We start from the raw sequence: 15,946 nt of genomic DNA on the forward strand, positions 1-15,946 counted from the left end.
ACTGAAGTCTGTCAGCTATATAGGAGAACCAACCTCCAATCGTATCCAGTCACGTCAGTCTCTGATTACTAACATAGTGTTCTACCTAAAGCAGACTGGTAACTGAAGAGCTGCTGATCAGTTAAAATTTAGCCAATTTGATAACATATTGGAAATAAAATCTATTGTAAAAAATGAGATTAGATTAGCCGATCAGGTGAAACGTTTCTTAAGCAAGCTTTCTGGGGATAATCTCGATACAATAGTCAAATCGGCTGGTAGGCTATTGATTTTTGTTCAAAAGAAATTATCCCCTGCGTCAAGGACAGGCTTTTTTCGGAAAGTGACATAAATTGGGCTTCATTGAAACTACTTTATGGTAGGCACTATTGCTACAATTTTACTTAGGACTAGGCCTACATGCTCTTCTTGAGACACATTACATTTGGATAAGGACCAGCATCCTTGGACTTGATCATCCTCGGACCTTTCACATATTCAATTCAACTTAACCGTATTAACCAGATGAAACTGTAAACATTTGTTTAGCCTTAAATGTCAAATTAAAATGTTCTGTATCTGAAAGTTAAATGGCACATCAGAGTCTGTCAGAGAGGAATAATGGCCCTTGGTTTACTAACACTTCTTTCTGTAGGCCTAGGCTACTCTGGGATTTAAGCATGAAAGATTAGACAAGGAAGGCAATGTCCTTGAAACGTGTGCACACCTGTGTCACCAGACTAAAGACCAAAGCGCAGCACAGATAGGCCTATGCTCATTCAGTCCAAAGACAGAGTGAATCTCATTCAGCTAGGCCACCCTACTTGATGTAGGCTACTCCAAATAGCTTGTGTCATTCAATGATGACTTATTGATCAGGTCCCAAATAGTTTTCGTGGAGAGATTTTTGGACATAGGCCTACCTAGTGTAAATGGTTTATGAGCGACACATTTTTAAGAAGACAAAAAATGTGAAGCATGTGTGAATGCCACAGCACTGGCTCCAGTAGCCTACATGTTGTGTTGCCTTATTAGTGGTTAATGACGTTTTTCCACTTCTATCTCCTCTCAAAGCCTAAACATATCAGTTACAGACAAGTGAGTAGTTGAGGTGTCACTGACAGCCAACAGTTTATTTAATCATCTGGCTTTCCAGAGTTGAAGGTACATTGGTTTTGGCCCACGGTTTATGTTTAATAAAATCACTTTTGCAGCCGATTTTCAAAGTGAAGTAAAGGGAGTGGTGTTTGGAGATTAGAAGTCCTAGTCACTGATGTGATTGAATCTAACAACATAATTTAGTGTGATAGGTAATGCCATCAGTGGCCAAATGACTGACTGTATTTGATTAGAGATTAGGCCTACTGTTCCTCATACTTATTGACTATCCTTTGGTCTGCAGTTTAACCCTAGCGAATGTATTTCACTCCATAGCACTCCATCATTAAGATATTATGGTGCTGAAACACCAATTTTACAATACCCTTTACTAAGCCAGACTATTCCTGTTTTTGATGGATGAATGGATGGATAATCTTAAATATAAAGATATTATTACATATTATCATCTATGTCATTGCAAACACTTTTATGTACATTTGTAGTTGATAGTTATGCCCCGCAGAGCAGCTATGTCAGCCTCAGAAGCCAGGTGGCTCTATGAGAGCCTTTTCCTCACTTCTGAAACCATCAGTGGTGCATGACTCATTGCCTTTCAGTTTTACATCTATATCTGTGGTCACACATGCATACCCACACACATGAAAGGGGCTCAAGACTCTCCAACATCCTTCAGCTCTTTGTCTGACCACATAAACCTCTCTCAGATGCACATTGCTAATACAGCTGTCACAGAATTCCAACAAAGCCAACAGATATGATTAAAATGGTTTAGTGTTGTGCAACTTAGTTTGGTTTACACTCACATTAAAGTATGTGTTGGTGATCCCACAGGCACGAGGAATATTGATGCAAATCATGAAAAATGCATTAACTAATCTGCTATTTGTATGGCCAGATGGAGTCATTAGTGTCATTAGTTTTTACTTTTGACCTAAGCTCCTACTGTGGACCTTCACCACAGAATGATGAGGTTGCAGTCTTTCCTGATACTTGAAGAAACTGTTTGCTTACAGCTGCCCAATCCTACCAAAACTATCATGCTAAATTCTACCCTCATTATACATCTACTTACTCGTGGGGGCTGAACTGGAGTGCATCACTTCAATATCAGATAAAAGAACCCTGAGCAAACTGATCAACATCTTGGACAATGAATGTCATCCACTCCACAGCACTATTATAAAGCAAAAGAGCTTGATCAGCTGGAGACTTTGCTCACTGCCATGCACAACTGAAAGGCTGAGGAAGTCATTTGTCCCCAGGGCCATTGAACATGTTCAATGCTTCACTTAAGGGAAGAGGAGAGATAGACTTCTCTGCATAGTCTGTCTGCCTCTCCACCCTCTCCATGTTTGAGTACCGACTGCCCACTACTGTTTTACTACTGTTTTACTACTGTCCACAGCCTAATGTCTTACTACTGTTCTACTGCTACACTGTGTTTCATGCTATATTAGCACACATGACCAATGGCTTCTGCTACAATACGGAATGGCTGTAACCCTATTACCTCAACCTTTTCTTGCACTGACATAGTTTTTACATAGTTCTTATATTACCTTGTCTACACTATACATTACTGTCTTATCTGTCCATATTATTTATGCTGGTCTCTAGACCTTACTCTTGCACTGTTGCACTGTTGGACTACTGTTGGACTGCCTTTTGCACCTTCACCATGACACTCACTCTCTTGAGCACCTTACCATGCACACAGAACTACAGGCCAGTCCCGACCCTGTCACTGCAAGCGTCTCATGCTTGATCATCCTCACGCACACTGTGGATTTTTTTTAATTTAATTTATATAGTATATTTAGTATTTAGTTTTGTTAGTTTTTCTTATCTTCTACTGTCTCTATTGTACAGTGGAATTTTGTTATATACTTATTTTTACCCTTTCTGCTGTGAGTGCATGTTGTGTGTGATGTCTGTAGGCTACTGAGACCTTGAATTTCCCCTTGGGGATCAATAAAGTATCTATCTATCTATCGCAGTGTTTCCCAAACTTTGTTTCTGGCGACCCACTTTTTAAAAATGACAGACCATCGCGACCCATTTCACTTCAAATCTACCCTGCAACCACCAACATTGTTTTAGGCCACAGGTTCTCCAACTTTTCTATGCCTCCCCCAACCATACATTGCTATAGGATCTAGATAGATAGATCCTGCTTTGAACACGGTAGTGTTGCATTTTGAGCACCATCAGCGTGAAAAGTTGGAAATGACAAGATACGTTTTAATGCGCATCCGAGAGTTTGGGGAAATTCTCGCATGTTGCGCATTCGTCAGCATAGTAAAGCTGTTTCTGTATTTCTAAAAATGTTGTAGGCTACGTTGCATTGCAGACAAATGGGTCCATTTGGACGTCAATTCCGATGTAAACAGCAAATAACTCAAGTCGTTATATTGTATTGTTGTATTATATTATATAGTCGTTATATCAGAACAAGAGGCTTTTGGGCAATAGCCGGAAGAATGCGCCTTTACTTTGGAGTTCGCGAGGTAGAAAACGAGAGAAATAGTGTTTAAAATGTCTATTTAAATTGTAGCCTAATATAATGCACTGTTGTGCATTTTAAATCAGAAATAAGAATGTGAGGAGATTGCTATTAACTTTAAAGATGGCATCTACAATCGAAACTATCTACATGCAAATTGAATATCCTTATCCGGTCTATGGATGTCTGCTTTAGTAGATTTTAATCGGTAAAGTTGAGGAACTGGTATCTGTTAATGTTCGTGCAAATAGGCGGATTCATGTCCCTTGCAGTTTGCAACTGCGAGGTACAGGTCATGGCAGGCGCCCCACAAAACGGTTTCATTTTGGTAGATATCCATGCTCTGGCTCCCCCTCTGCGATGCGTTCGTCCCCCAGTTTCATGAGCTTTTATGACAAAACCGTAACTGTGGTAGTTAACAAACTACATCCTAATATAAAACTGTTAACTTTCCTGGTATCAAATGACAAATGGTATCAGTTAGACCTATAACACAACATAAATTGTGCTGGGCTGGCGACCCAAATAAATTCTCCTGCGACCCACCCGTGGGTTGCGACCCAGACTTTGGGAAACACTGATCTACTGTGTGCAGCCTATTTATAGCCTAGAAATCTAGACGCACCCTAGCGGCAACAAATGACATTGCCAGGGCTAGTCTAGCATCTCTCCATTTGCTTGTGAGCTCGAAAAATTAAACTTCTATCAGGCCAATCAAATCGTGTATAGAGTCGTTAGGCGGGCTGAACATATGATTGATAGCAGAGTTGCAACGGTTTGGCTTGAATTCCCTGCTACTTGAAAACAAATAAGATAATGTTGCTGTTGGCGAACAGTGTGACACGAGTTAAGCTTTTATTAAGTTGGCAAAAGTTTGAACTAGCCAACTAGCTCCGCTGGTGGGAAACGCATGGGACTCATAGCGCTGTCCTATTGCGTGCAGAGGGAATTTGAAAGACAACCGATTATCCTGCCCCTCGGACTGAGCACTGCGAACGGTGAGTGACCAGACCCTACATTTTAATGTGGGTCTGGCTCGCTAGCCTATTTACCCATTATAAACAAATGCCATCACTTATACAGTTTTACAAGCACACTGCCAAGCAGTTCTACAACCATTATTTTGAATACTGATTCTCCCCATTTAATCCACTATATACTTTGTATCATGTATAATGTACAATACATACCACCATGTCGGCTTATACCATTTTTTATGCACGTACAGTATGTCACCTTAATGCTAATGCTTATTAGGGTTGCAAAATTCCAGGAATTTTTAAAGTTGGAAACTTGCCATGGGAATTAACGGGAATATACAGGAATTAACAGGAATAAAGGGCAATTAATGGGAATAAACTGGGATTTTTTAATATGGCAAGTTAGTCTATAACAGGGAACTTAAATGTAGTGGACAAACCCCATCTTGCAGCATAATATTAGTTAAAACAACCTAAATGTAATGCAATTTCAGTCAAATTTCTACCCTGCACATATGTCACTCACATGCACACAGCAATCAGCATAGCTAGACATCAGTGTTGCGCGGGTTTGGTCACAAGCGGCCCGCGGTCGCCCGATATTTTAATCAACCCGACAGCAACTCGGACCGCGAATATTAATTAGGACAAAATTATACCCGACCCGCTTATTTACAAAATGTGTGCTTTTGGTTATAGCCTGCATGCAGTGTTACAGTAGGCCATTTCTGTAAAACAAACGAATTTATTTGCGAAACTTTATGCAGTAGAACTACACGCGGTAGGCATGCAGGACATAATGTTTGCGCAGGAGAGAGAATGAGAATAAGAGCGCAAGCACGCACGCAACCACCAAGGATTAGAACAGGATAAGATTTGAAGGCCATGGACATACATCTTTCTTTCGAAAACAGAAATGGTGAGGCAAGGTAGGCAAGATACATTGCTGGTCAAAACGTTAGCGTAAGAACTGGTTTATAATGCTGAATGAAGCACAAAGCTTATACGTCCACTGTTTAAAGTCACAAACACAACGAACTAAGGTAACTTTTATGCATGCGCGAACCTATACATACCGGTAGATATGGCTGTGTAGTCTGTGCCATAACATTTATTCCTGCAGGCTGCCCGTTTTGGCTGTCATACTTTTAAATGGCTTCACAAGAAGTAGGCCTAGACCATAACTTGTACTACTGTCATCTTCTTTAACAACTTTTCCCAATATTTCCCATAGCCTATATCGCTTTTCCTGAAGGGGTGTCTTTATTATTTTAACTCGCGTCTTGCTTGTTGCTACTGTTGACTTTACTGTATTGATCCTTTACTGTATTGATGCTAGCCTTCTCATGATATTTTAAGTAGGCTTATTTGTAGAAAATATATATTAAATTGATTTTAACTGACCCGCCCGCAAATGACCCGAATATCATTAAAATATTTTGTTTATGACTCATAACCGCGGGTGACCGCGGTCATCCGCGGGCGACCGCTTAATTTCGGGCAGACCGCGCAACACTGCTAGACATAAAGGAAACCTATGGTGCGTACATGTGCATGGGAGAAAACAAAATCCCAGTGAAAACTTCATCTCATGTGGGAATAACTGGTGTGAAACTGGGGGAAGTTTGCGAGAAGAGTTGCCCATGGGCTTGTTGTCACTTTTGTCCTCATTCAAATGGGTGTAGGCTATAGACCTCTCCGGAATAAGTCCCACCTCCGAAACATCCGGATCCACCCAACTTCCGGTTGTCGAATGTCTATGGGAAATAACATGGCGTTTCGAAAAATCGTACCTGTCAAACTCTGTAGGTGGCAAAGTAGAAAAAGCTGGTGGGCCGATTGGCCTACATGCTTCTGCCATCTGGTTTCCACTGGATTTTTTGATTGTCGGTGCCGTTAAAGTAGTAAACGATTATAAATGCTAGTTCCGATGTACGCGGGCGGAGGAGGGCGTTAGATCTCGCTCACAACCAGTCATAACCTAACGTGATGGTCATTTTCACATGTGATTCACGCGTGATTTCAGTGGTCTAAAAGTAAATCCAAAGATTCTATAGTTAACTTTATCAACCGTCTCTGGTAAATCGTTTGCAAGGTTCAGCCTCTTTTCAACACGACTTAACTTTGGTTTGACTGTGCTGAGAGTTTGTTGGCTGTTATTGAGATATTTGAAAAAGAAAGAAATCGCCGACAAAGACACTAAAGACATGACGAGCCGAGATTTTTTTTTTCATGAAAAACAGATAACGATAAGCAGACTAGGAATCAGAGGCAGAGTCGTATTAAGTCGATAGCTTTATTTTGCATGACCTTGATCAGAACAGAAACATTTTTAGAATGTATTAACAACCTATCAAACATGACGATTTCACGCAGGGTTAGTGCCACCTCCGTAGACAGGCTCTGGTGCCACAAACTCCATTTCGGTGAAGACAAACTATGAAACATTGCCGCGGGAGTCGCGGCGTCCGAAGCGTGCGTTAGCTTAGTGCTATACTGATATATTTCTACTTTAATGGCACCGACAATCAAAAAATCCAGTGGAAACTATATGGCAGAAGTGTGTAGGCCAATCGGCCCACCATTGTTTTCTACTTCGCCACCTACAGATGTTTGACAGGTATGATATTTCCAAACGCCATGTTATTTCCCATAGACATTTGACGCCTGGAAGTTGGGTGGATCCGGATGTTTCGGAGGCGGGACTTATTCCGGAGAGGTCTATGTCACAAAGTGATAGTCAGTCAATGTTCCAACCAATCGGATTTTGTTGAGTGGCGGTGGTGTATCTTGAGCATTGGTTTCAGTGTTGCTGGCTTAGCACGTTAGTAAACCATTGGCAGAGAATGGGATTCCCACTAGTATGCTAGCTAGCTTTGTATGCTAAGCTTAGCAAAAATATGAACAAACAAATCATACTGCTTATTATGAAACAAAATGTTAATGTTTGTATATGAAACAGTTTGTATGAATTACCCCAAATTCCCAGTTAATTCCCTTAAATTCCCATTAATTCCCATAATTTCCTTTAATTCCATTAAAGTTTCCAATTTGGAATATTTCCAGTTTCCATGCTTAAAGCTGCAGTTAGCAAGATTTTTTTGATCATATTCACTGAAACCGACGCTATGCTCCGACAGAACAACATAAATCAACCAGTTTTAGAGAAAAAACGTACTTCTACCTCCACCTAGAGCCTGTTATTTGTTTTGCAAAAATCCACAGCTCGCGGTTCGTCTGGTCCAATCCGAGCAGGGCCTTGTGAGATCTGACTGTCAATCACAGTCTGGTGCAGTCTGGTGCGCACTGACTAGCACAAACTCGATGAGAGGGTGCTCGGTGGTAGTGGGGGAGGGGCATGAGAGTTGTAAACATTAAAAATGTTGGCTAAGTAACTGCAGCTTTAACTTCCCATGGAAAGTTTCCGGAAATTTACCGGATATTTTCTGCCCCTTTGCAACCCTAATTCTTATCCTGATAAATGTATTAACTAATGTTCCTTATTCAGATAAAATTGAGTTGATTTGACATGTAATAATAAAATACACTTAGTTAGCCTACATTATTACATGCAAATAATACCAGTATTGCATTAAAAACATGTAATAACATTCCTTACAGGACTTTATATGTCATCCAGTATTACTGTAATTGATGACAACTGTGTGGTGGAATGACTTAAAGGAAAATTATGGCCCATTTTTCACATCGATCTCTGTTTCTTGAGGTCAACGGTGACCTCGAGAAACAGACATCTATGTGAAAAATGGCCGTAATTCTCCTTTAAAGAGGTGGTTCATGATTTTGGACATGGGACCTCATTTCCAAGTTAGCAAGTGTGATATTTATCAGTGGAGACCGTTTTCAAAATGTTTAATCAAGTCCTTAGTTGCAAAGTTCACAGTTGCTAGGCTAGTGCAAGTCATCAGTAGGTTACCCTGCTACTAATAACAGTCTTACCCACTCCAAAGTACACCCGAGGCAAATAAATTATAACGCCATAATCAATGTAAATGTCTGAGACTTAAAACATGTTGTGACATTTCTCTGTTGCATGGCCTCTTGTGGTATTTCATATGCCTGTGGGACGATTTAGGAAAGACAGACAATATCTGATCTTAATCATGAGTGTTAGAATTACATATTTCTGCACTCTTCTAAAAACATCCTCATTAACGGTCAGTGTTCACTGAAGAAAGTGTCTTCTAAAAACATGTGTCTTCTAAAAACATCCTCCTTAACTGCCATGTGTTAACTGTGCTTGTTTCCATGTTAAACCACTAGATAGAGCCAAAGTGAAGGAAATAGACAGAGTTTAGATAGATGAAAGGGTTGGAAACTGAAACAGTTCAGAACGGTTTTGAAAAACAGATGTTGTAATAGAAAGGAATCTATTCTTTAGACATGTAAAATATGACATATTCCAGCCAGATAATAGGACATGGGAATATCTAAACAAGTATGTCGATAGATAGATAGATAGATAGATAGTTAGATATCTAGAGATATAGATAGATATATAGATAGATAGATAGATAGATAGATAGATATAGTCAAGTCAAGTCAAGTCAAATTTATATAGCACATTTCAAAGCATTGCACCAAAGTGCTTTACATAAAATAATAATAATAATAATAATAATAATAATAATAATAACAACAATAATACATATAGATACATATAAACATATAAAAAAAGGGAGAGGTGAGGGAGTCAGGGAGTGTTAAAAGCTAGGGAGAAGAGGTAGGTCTTTAGGTTGGATTTGTGGGGCAGGATTTCACATCAGGTGTCGTAGATATTCAGACTCGGGCCAGAAATTAAGTCCAAACATCTTGCCCACAACGTAACCAAAATACACCATTATAAGTGCCGAAGTCAAAAACTTGTCCCAAAAAGAAGGCTCAAAAGTCTGGCAGAGTTCCGTGCAAAAATTCCTTTAATGACTACATAGCGCAAAGCCTGAGTGGATCGCACGATCGCACTCCCGAACAAAGGTAGAACTCTCTTACTTATACCCCTCCAAAATGCTGACACAACACTACCCCGAACAAACTTTTCACCTTAAGTTTATGGAAAGTTCAGGGGTGTACAGTATAGAGTGATCACAGGTCATACATTCTGCATGGGTTAAATATCGTTCACCCCCTGCACTCTCCTACTGGTTGTTATGAGTAGAGCTCGCCCTGTGTAAGCGTTATCTTGCAGCTTCAAGGCCGACTTTGGTTTCTTCAAAAGGCCTAGGCTAAGGCAGCATGAGACACAGTGCAACAAAATGAGACACAGGGCAGCAAACAGAGACATAGGGATACAGAGCGCACGTAGGGGGAATTCTGGTAGAATAGCTTCAGTATGTTAATAGTATTAGTTAAACTTGTTATTTAAAATGTTATAAGAGTATTATGGTTAGGAATAACTTCAGTGTATTACTTGATTATGATTAAGGTTATATGAATACATGCTTTACAGTTTCAAACTCGTTCTCTCATCATGATGTCTACAACCCATAGGATAATTTTATACAACACAGGAAGGCTATTCCAAAGCTGGGGAGCATAGACAGAGAAAGCTCTGTCACCTTTGGATTTAAGAGAGGCAGAAGGAACACAAAGAAGACACTGGGAAGATGATCAAAGAGGTCTAGGAGGACAGTAAGGAATTAAAAGATCACATAAACACTGAGGTGCTAAACCATGTAAAGCTTTGAAAACAAACAGAAGAATTTTTAAATTAATTCTTTGTTCCACAGGAAGCCAGTGCAGTTTAGCCAACACAGGTGAAATGTGGTCACGTTTCTTAGATCCAGTCAGTAATCTGGCTGCAGCGTTTTGGACCAGCTGGAGTCTGTTTAGAGTAGATTTTGTTACACCTACATACAGTGAGTTGCAATAATCAAGCCTAGAGGAAATAAAGGCATGTATAAGGATTTCTAAATCACTGTAGGAGAGAGAAGACTTGAGCTTTGCTATTGTCCTAAGTTGGTAAAAACTTAACGCTGTTAACTTGCTTATTAAAAATCAGAGAAGAGTCTATGAAAACACCTAGGTTCTATATAGATATAGATTATATTTGGTCAGTGATCAAAAGATGTTCGAGTGTGAAACACTGAGGTTATTGAGTAAGATCAGATATTGTCTGTCTTTCCTAAATTTTCCCACAGGCCATGACATACCACAATAGGCCAAGGAACAGAGAAATGTCACAATATGTTTTAAGTCTCAGTTTCACACCCCCGCTCCTTGGTTGTTAATTTTCCGGAACACCAGTGGCACACCCCCACTCCAGCTGTATCAATCCAACAACACCTTTCCTGGAAATCACCTGAGGAACCTCTGAAGGTAACCCTTTGATGCCCCCATGAAACGCCCCAGCTGTCTGCACCCAACAGGTCTGATCATCTCTTCAGAGAAGTGTCCCTACCCATACACATTTGAAATCTTATTTTGTAGCTGGTGCTTTTTCAATGCATTGTGTCCTTTGTTGTTTTGAAACAGCCCTGAACAATCCCAAGTGTTTATAATAACAGGAGGAATACATGAAGACATTTTTATATGTTATCACAATTTCCAATTAAGTAAAACGGAAGCTGCCATGACGTTTTCAAGAGTGTCTGTACAATTGCATTTCATACACAGTAAAATTCCAAGAGTTAAAATGACAGAGTAGACTGTTATTGACTCTAATAGAGTTACATTTACTACAGTTGGAGTAAAATGTACTCTAGCATATTAGTTAAAAAACAGAGTTAAAATCACAAGAGTTAATCATCCACCCCATTTTCTCATTTGGACGCCATTTTAGAAATTTTTTTGGGAGATGTCTGCCTAATTATTATTTGGATATTATTCATAAAAAATCGTGTTTTTCTTCTGGTTAATTCCAAAGTCATTCGGTAGCTTTAAGATTTTTTTCTGGACTAGGCTACTAAAAAATTACTTGCAAGTTTGTAGGCTAGCATGTGCTACAGTAAAATAGGCAAATACTGCTAAGCTATCACCCATAAACCAGGCTATAAACGGAGTCTCTGTTATCAAGCCTATTGCTGTTCACAAAGAATAGTCAAAGCGAACAAACATTATAATAATAATAATTATTATTGTATGTTTGCTACATGCAATTGTGTAAGGGCTCAGACAAATTACTAACTGGCGAAACGTGCCCTCTGGTATCTCACGTCAGAGACGAACGTTAGTAGCTTATCACCCACTTCCTTCCATTTGAGACTGCAGCGACGCGACGGAGCCTGATTAGAAGAATCTCTCTGTTGCAGTTGAAGGTGAGTAGATGTTCATCTAAAATACACTTACTAGAGATTTATTTCACATGTTCCGTAGTATGCCGCGAAAATGATAAATGATAAGTGGTGACGCGAAAGAGGAGTGTAAACTGAACGTAAATGTATGGTCAAGATATCGTTCTGAAATGTGTTGACCTTCAGGGGCTAACGTTAACGTTAAGTTAACTGCTAACGAAGGTTGAAAGTTAACATGAACGTTAACGTTACCTCTGTGTAACATGAGGTACATGTCAATTCGTGCTCCTGTATTGTACAATGCTATACGTTTTTTTATCATGTTAATATTTACTCAACCAAATATGATACCAGTATAATCGTCTTTAATGGTTAACATTGACTTGGTTAGCCTATCAGCCAACGTAGCTCTCATTGGCAGCTTAGCATAATGCAAATCAGATATCAAATAAAGGCTATGGTTAGCTTAATGAGGTAACAGTTACTGTTGTTAGCTACTTAACATTAACAGTCATTAATAGGGCAAATTAGCTTAAAGGTCATGCTCTACTAAAAAGCTTGTTTCACGTAAAGCAGGCATCCATAAGCATGAATTTGGCCTTCACAAGTTGGTTATTTCAAAACTAGCTGCATTAATTTACTATCAAGGACATGTGTTGATTGCTGAATGTGCATCATTGATAGCATAGAAGACACGTGTTCAGTGCAAAGTGCCAACAGGTGCACGTGCCACATTTACTAGTTTAGTCAGTGTCACTGAGAGTTGTTACCTGGTTTGTTTTAAGAAAGTGTTTTAAAAGTAGTGTTGATTTTGTCTGAATGTTTGATTTTATGTTTTTTCAGGATGTTGGTGAAAGTTAAATACCAGGCAGACCAGATACATTTAAAATGGTGGAAACTGATGCCACTCTAGAGGATTTCTTTAACCAAGGTACTGATTTATTCAATTGTTGCATTGTTTAAGTCTATTGTCAGGTTTTTTTTGTAATGTTCTGTTAATTTTTATTTTAGTGTTCATGAAATTTGATATTGAAGCCAAACACCAAGCTGGGCTAAAATGTATGATGAGTTTGGTACAGAAGATTGACAACTATGTGTCTGAAGATGTGGTGAAGGATCCAAATTGTGGTGTATTAAAGCTGAAGCCTGCAGAAGATGATGGTGAGTTGTATTATGGAATGTAGTTAAAACTTGGTACAAGTTTTGTGAATATATCAACAGCGGTTGCAACACATTGTTTTGATGGAATGCCACTCTGTGGGGTTTGTGGATGTTGATTATGTCCGTCTTTGAGCCTATTTAGTGTTTAAAAATCTCAGTCATCAAAGACTACATGACATACAGCCGTCACAGGTACTGGACATGACTATATTACTGATTTATTCTGTCCTCTGCTTTGTAGTAGATGCATTATGTGATTCAGATGACACCACTGCCTTGTCTCCAAATAAGCCCAAGGGAGATGATGGGGTAGAGCAAGTAAGTGGCATTTTTTCCCTAGTTAAATATTGGTAAAATCTTTATGCTGCCCATTAACACAAAGGTAACCTAAACTGAAACCCACACTGAGGTATTTTTTTTTTCTTCAAAAAAATTCCACACATCAGATCTGTGCAAAATGATCTTTTTATTCTAGATTTCGGTCATAGACCCTCTTCAGGAATCCTGAAAAAGGCCTATGACCAAAAGCTATATAAAAAGATAATTTTGCACAGATGCGAGTGTGTGGATTTGTCATGCTGTGCTTGACTTTTGACTTTAAATCCCAGTATCTCAACCACCAGATGAACAGTATTTTTTGTTTCTTTTAAATGATTGAACTTGAAATGAAACCATTTCATAAGTATTTCTGCATACAAATTGTAATGAATCTGTTTAAGATCAAATACATTGTTTACAGTGCACTGAATTTCACATTGATCTCCATTTCTCAAGGTCACCGAGAACTGTCGGTACAGGGAAAAAACAAAAAACAAAAAAACAATCGGATTCACTTAGCTCGAGATGCTGCAGCCACGAAGCTACTGCGCTACACTCTAGGGGCATGTTCCTGAGCCCCAATGTTCATGACCCCAGAGTGTAGCGCTGTAGCTGCACAGTCGCTTTAGCTGCTGGCTGTAGCAACTCGAGCTATGTAAAACCGATTGTTTTCGTTTTACATACTCGGTGATCCAAGAAATGGAGATCTATTTGGAAAATCGCTGGATTTCCCCTTAATGCTGTAACTCACCCTACTTTATACTGTTTTATAGGAACATTTCTATGATCCAGCCAGCGGATCAGGGTACCTGGCCTGACGCATTAAAACAATTCAGAGGAAAGCCTCAGGAACCACAAAGTCCAGCACACAATGAACATAATGGAGGACCAGCTTCTGAAGATGTGCCCGAGCCAGTCCTGAATGAAGAACAGCTGAGAGAGGCGGTATCTCTAATGAAGCATTCTTCTGATGAAGAAGTTGTGCGGCTGAAGGTGAACGTTTGATTATCGTCAGAAAAAATGGTCCATGACCCTCAATCACCTCATATGCTTGCAACATTCTCTCGATTTGTGGATGTAATGGATCAGATTGAGCAAGACTGTTACTGTTTGGTGAGATTTCAGCGAAGCTTTTTGAGAGGTGGTCAACTATGTTCAAAGAGAAGACTATTAAACAGAGTAAAGGTCTTTCTTCCTCCAGCATCGAACTGCAAAAAAGGATCCAGGTAGCAGAATCACCACATGGGCTGTGTCCCGGTAGAACACTCAGGTTAAAGTATGGTGAGACTGGGTGTTTCAGGGACATTTTCTGGCTTTTAGAAAACATTTGGAAAGGTTACATGAGTATAGCGTTAATAATGTTCATGTTTTGGAAAATAACTGTAGTGAACACACAAGTAATGATTTGGCGGTAGATTTTGATACAGTGGTTCCTGTTATGCATTCTGCTGTACATGAGATACAGGTTGAGGAAACTATTCAGTTTTTTGAGTGATAAGCAAAGTGTTGAGGAAATGAATCATACTTTAAGTCATCTTAAATCTCTTCTAGGCCCCATCCATTGGATCATGCCTTAGGTATGAGCTACACCAGGCGCGTAACTGAAGCGATCTGTTCGCGACGCGTAAAATTCATTTTTTTCAAACGTACGCGCCGCTATCACATCTGGTGTAGCTACCTCCATTGATTATAGTGCCAGCTAATTGTTGCAGCAGACGCTATGCGAACGTAAAGCTTCAGTTACGCGCCTGGTGTAGCTTCACTGTTAGAATGTGTGGACTTAAACATGTCTGTGATGCTAGAATGTTTCAGTACAGACTGTAGAGTGAGTAAAATTGGTATGTAAGCTAATGTATCACTAACAACAACTTGATATTATGTTCTAGTGGCTTTGTTCCATTTGATGCCAAATGTGTTGTACTGTACATGCATTTACAAAAGGAAATATATTGTATATTGATACATTAACATAATATTTTGTAATAAATATTTTTTCAATAATTTGTCTATGTCCTTCAGATTTTGTAGAACTTGATAAAGGGTAAATAAAGACAAGCAAAATGGTGACTCTAGCAAGAGTAGCTGGGAATAAACTCTGAATAGAGATAAACTAAGATTACCCCATTAAGAGTTAAGATGACTCTGGAAAGAGTTGTTGGCTTATAGAGTAGATTTTTCTTTACTCCCTGTGGAGTTTATCTTGGTGATTTTCCAACTCTCTATAGAGTAAATTTAACTCTGAAAAATGTGCTCTAGGAGAAGAGTCAAATTTACTCTCTGTGGGGTGGGACCAATGGGTCTCTATGACAGAGTCAGAATCGACTCTATTAGAGTCGAAAACAACTCTGTCAATTTTACTGTGTAGAGATAGTGACCATGATATCACACACAGAGCCTATTCTTAACCCATTTAGGCCTAAAACGCCTGGAAAAAATGCCTGTAAAACCTAAGGGTGATTTCAGAAAACCCCCTAAAACCTGAAGTTTTTCTGGAAATTCAGCAATTGTGTCAACGCCTACTTAATGATTGATTTCTCAGCCTCTGTAGCAGATAGGAACAAAATGTAAAAAGTATTTGAGAGCTTATACCCGTGGCTTTGCTAAGAAATTGGGTTTATTTAGTTACACCTTCA

General features: G+C 39.3%; 1 long non-coding RNA gene across 2 annotated transcripts; it reads left to right on the top strand.

Moving 5' to 3' along the window:
* Positions 1–11,710: 11,710 nt before the first annotated feature.
* Positions 11,711–15,671, top strand: LOC143116452 (uncharacterized). Of its 2 annotated transcripts, XR_012985784.1 has the most exons (5): positions 11,711–11,858; positions 12,678–12,765; positions 12,846–12,995; positions 13,237–13,313; positions 14,087–15,671. It is a non-coding gene; the product is annotated as an uncharacterized LOC143116452 (long non-coding RNA). The 2 variants fall into 2 exon arrangements; XR_012985783.1 differs by having other exon boundaries at positions 11,716–12,765; positions 14,087–15,670.
* The last annotated feature ends 275 nt before the right edge of the window (positions 15,672–15,946 follow it).

This window comes from Alosa pseudoharengus, unplaced genomic scaffold (assembly GCF_046254945.1).
Source record: "Alosa pseudoharengus isolate Yale_2024_CS ecotype anadromous, Long Island Sound unplaced genomic scaffold, YU_APseudo_1.1 YU_APseudo_1.1_scf_11, whole genome shotgun sequence".
Taxonomy (NCBI): domain Eukaryota; kingdom Metazoa; phylum Chordata; class Actinopteri; order Clupeiformes; family Clupeidae; genus Alosa; species Alosa pseudoharengus.